An 8,427-nucleotide genomic window follows, 5' to 3' on the forward strand; every position below is an offset into this window, starting at 1 on the left:
TATATAAACGGGTTGCTGTCCAGGTACACATATACATACAATTAACAACAGGAAAAACTTATTTCCTTAAAATTTTGTTCTCACAGTAAATAAAACCCCTACATTAGACAAACTTTTATTTATCATGGTATCTTTTTTCTTTTCCACTTAGCAACACTGTTGTGTATTGCCCGCATAAACCAGTTGCTCGCTCATAAATTATTTAATCTCCAACTACAAAAGCCATTATTCAGATTTCCTAATACAAAAACTGGTATGCTAGCTATCACCTCTTTCACTGAAACTCCACTCTTTCTTGAGAGGCAGGTAAGAGAAAGAAAATCAACCCACCCACCTCGAGAACAAAAAAAATGAAGGTACCAATACTTTTAAAATTGAATTTGCTACTGTGGGCTAGCTATTATGCGACTTAATTATTCCTACCTTGTTGTGTATATCTAAATTCCTGCACTTATGAATTTGTACTTTGAAGATTTTGGTTGATGGCATTGATATTAATAGGCTTGATTATGACGGGTTTGATATTAATTGGATTAATTATGTCTTAACACTTACGTTTTTAGAATGTTAGCCTTAAAGATAGATTCCTCAAATATGATTTTGGTTCGTGTGACTTTCACCGTTGAATATTTTCATCGAAAGAACACCACTCTTTTTCCCACTTTTTTTAAATAATCATTATCTCTGAATTAGTTTTCACATCTCTATTAAATTCACGAGATACTTATCACATTCTACGCGCAACATATATTTACATACTTGCTAAGACAAAACAAGAAAGATAACTTATTTTATTAGTATATATAACTGTCATTGTTTCACTATTTTCTTGAAGCATATTTACAACATATTCCTTAGTTATCAACTTTCTTTAAGCTTTGTTTGCTATAGTTATATAACCCCTATTCATTTTTATTAGGGGTTATTGTGAGGAAGTTTGGATCTTTATCTATATTTTTGTGACCCCTTTTGGTTTTTTAAGGTTCTTGAATTTGGTTGAATAGGTCATGCAAATTGTTGAATGATTATGAAATATTCTGGGGTTGTTGTGTCAATGTTGACTTTATATTGCGATTAGCATGCTAAGTTTGAATCTTCATCTATATATCTGTGAACCCTTTTAGTTTGATAAAGGTTTTAAACCTTGAATAAGGTCACTTGGTGCATGTAAATTCTTGAATGAATATGAAATATTGACTCTTGTGGGTTTGGTTCATGTTGAGATTATTGTGCAAAAGTTTCAACCTTTATATATTTTTTGGTGAACCCTTTTGATATCTTGAGGTTCTTATCCTGAAACAAGGTTATCCACTATGGGGTTACTGTTATATGGCTTAATTATATGTATCTGTAATTTTCCTATGCTTGTCAATTATATTCGGATCAATTAAATGTTGTAAGTTCAACAACTAATATATACATTATTTGAACAACTACTGTGAACTATTCTACCCAAGTGAAATATTTTAAAAATAATTGACATTTTGTATCCAACATTCGCAGCATCTCAACCTCAGCAGGTAAGTACAACGTTCATCCTCTCTTTTTATTATATTATCTATGTATATACTTGATGCATTTAGGTAACTGCAGAGATCTTCCTCCTCTTAACTGCAACTTTTCAATTCTCTGAACTTTCTGTCATAGCTGACTACAATAACATTTTGGTGGCCTCTACCAGCTTTATCACAATGTATAGCATGTACAAATGAATTTTACTTGGCTGTACCAGCATCACAGAATCAGGTTGTATAAACAAAGTTTTTGTGCTTTTATGTAACAATCACACTTTAATGTATGAAGCTTGCATGTTAATAGTTTGTTTTTGCGCTTTGATATAACAATCACAGTTTAATGTACGAAACCTGTATGTTAATAGTTTTAATATGCAACATCTCCCTTGTAATATCATTAGACCCGTGCTTGCACAGGCTTCCATATCTAGTACATATATAGAAATGCGAAGAAGCAGGCACCTCTTCGTCGACGTGCCTGCTTCTTTCATGATTTTACTATATTATCCCTAATTAATTATTATATGTCATTTGTATATTTAAAAATTAATAATATTTAATAAAAAATTAAAAAAATATTTATGACATATTTACTTCAGCAGTTTCAATCGTAATTTTACTTTAGCACCTCTAATTAATTATTACGAGTCATTTAAGTATTAAACAATAATATTTGACAAAAAATAAAATAAAATAAAATGATAAATTAAATCTTGATGTTTTAAATTACTTGACATCTTATTATATAAGACCCACTTAAATTTTTTTCATACATATATAGAAATGCGAAGAAGCAAGCACCTCTTCGTCGATGTGTCTGCTTCTTTCGTGCTTTTACTATATTACCCCTGACTAATTATTATATGTCATTTGTGCATTTTAAAATTTCATCGACGTTCCTGCTTCTTTCGTGATTTTACTATATTACCTCTAATTAATTATTATATGTCATTTGTGTATTTAAAAATTAATAATATTTGATAAAAAAAATAAACTAGATATTTATGACATATCTGCTTCAGCTGTTTAAATCGTAATTTTACTTTAGCAATCCTAATTAATTATTACAAGTCATCTAAGTATTAAAAAAATTAATATTTAATAGAAATAAAATAAACTAAAAAATTAATATTTAATAGAAAATAAAATAAACTAAAAAATTAATATTTAATAGAAAATAAAATAAAATGATAAATTAACTCTTGATATTTTAAATTATTTGACATCTTAAATGAGAGCCACTTAAATTTTTTTCACAATTTTTTATAGCAATTTTATTATATCACTTCTAATTAGTTATTATGACTCGTTTAATACATGTCTAATTTGCTACATCGTGATATTTGGTTGGGTCTTACGTATTAAAAAATTAATCATGTTTAATAGAAAAAGTAACTAGACATTTATGACATATCTACTTTAGTTGTTTCAATCGTATTTTTATTATATCACTCCTAATTAATTATTATAACTCATTTAAGTATTAAACATTTAATAATATTTAATAAAAAATAAAAAATAGACATAAATTAACTCTTGTTGTTTTAAATTAACTTGACATCTTATATGAGACTCACTTAAATTTTTTCAAAATTATTTTTTATATCAATTTTTCTATATCACCTCTAATTAGTTATTATGAGTCACTTAAGACATGTCTGTTTTGCTACTTCAGTCATGATGTATGATTAAATTTTGAAATTATCTCAGCGTCACTTAAATTAGAATTGAAGAAAAAATATTATAAATCACAATAATTAAAAATTCAAATTATTTTAAAAATATAATTGACTATTAATGCCACAAATTTTTTGACAAGGAGAGTATATAGATTACAACAGGCAACAACTTAAAATAGTAAATTACAATGCCCAAAAAGTGTTGTAAATTGCAATAGCTAATAAATTAAATTATCTAAAAGCATATTAAAAATATAATTAATTATCTAAATTTTATTCATGTCACATGAGACAAAAAATAACATACTGGGCATCTAGTTCTTTTATATGAAAGAAATAGACATGACACAAGAATGTACTTAGTGCCATATATATTGATCAAGAGAGCCAACATGTACAGTACTAGTGATTAATGTACCTTAAAAGTTAACCCATGTGATACAAGTTTTAAGGAGGAGAATTATGGCCATATAGCCTGAGTAAATGTTATTTTCTCACCAACATGGGTTGTGGTACAGTGGATGGGCTGCTCCACCCTTAAACAGAGGTCGAGGGTTCGACCTTGGGTATGGAAAAAACTCTGTTGAGAGCGCTGCCACCTTAATGGACCCTGCAACGCGCTATCCGGACTAGTCGGGGCTCCAATGCGGGCACCGGATAGGAAACCAAGACCAAGAAAAAATGTTTTTTTCTTTGTCACCCACTGTGGGTTGATTCTTCAATCACTAAACATGAAGCAAATTATGGAATGTAAACAACACATAATTTTTTCATGGAAAAATCCTTTATCGATGAAGTAAAAAATCACTAGCTATCCTTGTAGGATTTGCCGCAAATCTTCACTAAAGCTTGAGAGATATTTTTAGGTTATAACTCTATAACCAAAGAGATGTTTTTCGACTTTAGTAAAATCTGTATTTTTTTAATAAAAATTTCAAACACATGTTCAAACTAAAGTATGAACAATTAAAAGAAATTGTAACTCTGTATTCACAACTTTGAACTTTACCAATAAGTTTAATCCAACTTATGAACAACAAAAATGAAGTTCAAACTGTTTTTTGAAAAATAGCAAAACCAAACGTTTTGAAAGAAATGAAGATTGGAAGATTCAATCCACCAAATTCACGGTGTGTCCTTAGTAAAATTATTCCTCTAAAGTATCCGAGGTTATAAAATATATCTTCTCAGGATAAAATGAATCACTTCGATAGAATAGCAGTACTCTCAAACTCTGTCGAACTATGAATGCACTCAATAATTTGCAAATCATACTTGAGTTTTTAGAAAAAAGTAAGAGGTTTTTCATTTCAAAATTTTGTGTATATATTGGAGGAAAAAATAAGGCATTTATAGACAAGAAGTGGTGCTTAAGCAATGGTTCTTGAAAAAATGCACTACTGGAAATTACCTCTATGATGGTTGCAAAACCGTTGCAATAGACAACAAAATCGTTGCTATAGCTCTACCGCGATGCTTCAACAAACGTCCTATATGTGGACGTTGCGATAGGTTTATGGCAACAGTTTATGCGACGGTTGTCTAAAACCGTCTCAATAGGTCAAGCTATGGCGACGGTTGTTTGAAACCGTCGCCATAGGTCAAGATATGGCGACGGTTATTTTTTGACTTATTGAGACACCTATTTTCATCTATTACAATGGTTAGCAGCCGTTGCATTAGAGTCTATTGCAACGACATTAAAACATAACAGTAGTATCTATTACGATGCTTTTGTTATTCTGTTGCAATGCTTTTTGAGTACCTATTATAACTATTTCATTACTTATTGGGACGCTTATTTTCATCTATTACAATTACTAACCATTGCAATAAATTCTATTGCAACGACATTAAATCATTGTAATAGCATCGATTGCGACATACTTTTTATTCTATTGCAATGCTTCTTGACTACCTACTGCAATGGTTTATTGATTTATTACAAGATTGTTGTCACATGTTATTAAATTGAAACGATTTATATGAATAGCCACTCGTATAAACGTAATTTTTATTTACATACATAATAAATTATAACCAATATATACACATTACAAAAAAAATCATTCATTAATAATCTCATAATTCAAAATATGCAACAACCTAGTAATTTAAACCTAATAATTAAAAATATGCAACACTACTGACTAAAACTTAAGTTCACTTTCAAACAGAACAACAATGGACTTATCCTTATTGCTACCAAGAAGAGCTGAGGATGATACATGTTGATTTTCAAACTGACCGATAGCAAGCTGATTACCTTTTTATGTAGCTTGTATTCTTCTTCTTCATGTGTTCTATTATTTGTTTGTTTAGTTGAGCTGCCAGTGATCTAGCTGAAAGAAAATTTTAGCTTTCTGATGATTTCTCGAACATCCTTGTTGATTCATGATTCTTTAAGTCTGTGTAAGATCAAGAGAAAAAATGCAATGTCAAGCTGGTTAAAATAACAAAGCAAAACCTGAAACTCCAATGTCAATCACAACTAATGCCCAATCTTGCATTTGTTTGTGCTTATGTTGATAGGTGAGCACTAAAATTTTAACTCTTACCTGATGAAATTCCTGAAGCTTCTGCAGTAGTAGCTAAGGAGTTGTAGTTATCACCTTTCCCAACTTTTGGTTTCTAATGTCGAAGTTACACAATTGTTCCACAACCAATTTTAGCTTGTTCACCGACAACCCCAAAAGGAGCAGGGAGCTTTTGATTGCCTGAGCTACATAAATTTTTGGCACCTGCCCAAAACATGTATTAGAAAAATGACAACCATATTATACTCTAGCTTGTGAAGTGTAACCTTGTAAAGAATACTGATCAGCATCCTATACATTCAAGTATGTACTTCAACCTAGAGAAAGTTCACTCACAAATACCCATATTTTAATTTTTAAATCAAATCGTGAACATGTAACACTCATCAAGGATACTGAATAAAATATGTGACAGTATTATCATCTTACATAATGCATTGTCAAACACATCAGCATGATGGACCATTTAAGAAAAAATCATGCTCCAAGCTCCCTTTTTATATAGTATTCTCCCATAATTGGTTTTAATAACTTACACAAAAGAGGATATTTGTCTTATTCTGATATACTGTTTCTGTAGCGGTCGTTGCATCAAGCTTTTTTTTCACAGAGCAGCTCTCACCTGTTATCAGAACAAAAAAAATGGCATAAAAAGAACAAAAAGCAGGGAAAGCAACTGAAGAGCCTACAATGAAAAGTACAAATGATGTGTACCAATTTCTACTGTGATAGAAACAGTCCTGGACATCTGTGATGAAGCATGCTCGAACGATAGCGCTGCTATCTAAGAACATCACTTTTAACATGAAGCTTTTGACATTTTCTTCTCCTTTGTAATTTTCTTCATTTGTTTTTACCTGTTCACAACCGGGTAGAATCTAATTTTATGTTATTTAATGGTACTTATTCCTTAAAAGTTCCCAATTCAACTAATCTTTTGAGTTGAGTCTCTCGTAGGTGGATTTCATGCCAGAGTTACAGTAAAAGTAGTTGGATTTCTACATTCTTGCGAGAGTAATCTGCATTCCAGCCTGTATTTTAGATGATTTCCTAATTATAGAATCTGGAATATGAACACCAACATTTTTGAATCATATTATGGCCATCATACTACTAATTTTATATTACTGTATTAGTTTCATTATTGTCCACTTGTGGGAATCTACTGGGTATGTTGTTGTTGTATTGCCCAAACACAACTATATGTGCTTTTGAGTTGAATCTACTATCTGATGTGTACCAATTGCTACTGTACCCATAGAATAGAGGATAGGGAATAGCTATTCACAACAATAAATGAGAGGAACAACAACTATGTTTAATAATACATAAAGCATTTCATCATTAGGATATCGTGTACTTCTGGAAAGTGAAATTTAATATCAAATGAGAAATTTTATTGAAACTTACTATTCTCTAGTTATGCCGAGAAAGGAATAATCAGCATGAGGTGTCACTACATGCCTTTTTTTCAATAAAAACTACAAAGAGAAAAAACATGAAATTCTCTCAGGGTTTACCTATTTGAAAATCAGCTTATTATATGATTATATACGTCAATTTCTCTTTTGATAGAATTTTGAGAAGACAAATATGCAGTATGTACCTGATCAAAAAATTCACTCAAAGAATGAGCGTGATCAGTTGAAACAACAAGAGATGGGTGACCATGGTTTGCAAATTTTACTACTAGTGAAGCAGCACAACTAGTCTTCCCAACACCTCTTCTTTTCCCTCCCAACATGAAATACTTCTGTTGTGTCCCACTAACCATCTCATCGAATCTAATAAAAGCTTCAGTAAGAGTAGTAACTAACCTCACTACAAAGATAAGAGGAGCTTAAATAATCCCGAAGTTTTTCTTTATAAAACTTCTTAGAATTCTTCTGTATAATGTCAAGAACATGGATAGTGGCATTTACTATTACTATATGCAAAAGCAGCTATGTAGAGACTTGTTTCACATATTTTGGTCCCAACTTTGGCAGATTAGATAGAAATTTTAGAGCAAGATACAAACAAACTAATAAAGCATGGTATCATATATTGATTGACATTAAATTTTGGAAATGGTTTCAACAAATCTAGTGTAGTTCTATCACATTCTTCACTATTGGTCTCAAATAAATACCTAAGCAAAATCGGGATTATCGGCTTCTCTTTTTTGGTTGAGAAATTTAGCATTTTATAGACAAAAATACACCAATTTACCTAAGTTTACAGTAAGCAAAAACCAAAAAATCAAAGTTGAATCATTCACTACTTGGAATTTGTGATGGCCGGATTCACTATGGGAACAAACCTTTGTTTCTTTTTTTGTGATGACCGAAATAATTGGCCGGGATACCTGCCATGGGATTAATACCACATCTTTGTAGAATTTGAATGAGGTTGTCATGACAACACAAGCATGAATATTATCTCTTTGGTGGAAAATCTAAATCATTGAACAAGCAAACTAAAAACAACATTTCCCTTGGTGGGACCAAAGAGTTGATAACAGTAACAAGTTCTACATTGTATCATTGTCAAACCCCTCCACCGTAAGGCCGATTAACTTGCAAAGTTTGCAATAAAACCAAATTCATTCCTAAGTCAAACCAAATTATAAACAAAATGAGGACAAGTCAAAATATTTTACTAGAATGCATATTATGGACATATTAAATTATAATGGGGCATGTACTCCAAAAACAA

The 8,427-nt window shown here is 30.8% G+C and overlaps 1 long non-coding RNA gene across 6 annotated transcripts in view; it reads right to left on the minus strand.

Moving 5' to 3' along the window:
* Window positions 1–5,241: 5,241 nt before the first annotated feature.
* LOC107845998 overlaps window positions 5,242–8,427 on the minus strand; it is a 9,548-nt gene continuing 6,362 nt past the window's right edge. For 4 of the 6 annotated variants that reach the window (XR_001667148.2, XR_001667150.2, XR_007045942.1 and 1 more), the window contains 4 exons: window positions 6,445–6,587; window positions 6,267–6,352; window positions 5,752–5,934; window positions 5,242–5,601 (listed from right to left, as the gene is read on the minus strand). This is a non-coding gene — a long non-coding RNA (uncharacterized LOC107845998). Of the gene's footprint in view, window positions 5,602–5,751; window positions 5,935–6,266; window positions 6,353–6,444; window positions 7,212–8,427 lie in introns of all 6 variants that reach the window. The other 2 variants (XR_001667149.2, XR_007045941.1) reach the window with 2 other exon arrangements.

Source organism: Capsicum annuum, chromosome 10 (genome assembly GCF_002878395.1).
Source record: "Capsicum annuum cultivar UCD-10X-F1 chromosome 10, UCD10Xv1.1, whole genome shotgun sequence".
In the NCBI taxonomy this organism is placed as follows: Eukaryota; Viridiplantae; Streptophyta; class Magnoliopsida; order Solanales; family Solanaceae; genus Capsicum; species Capsicum annuum.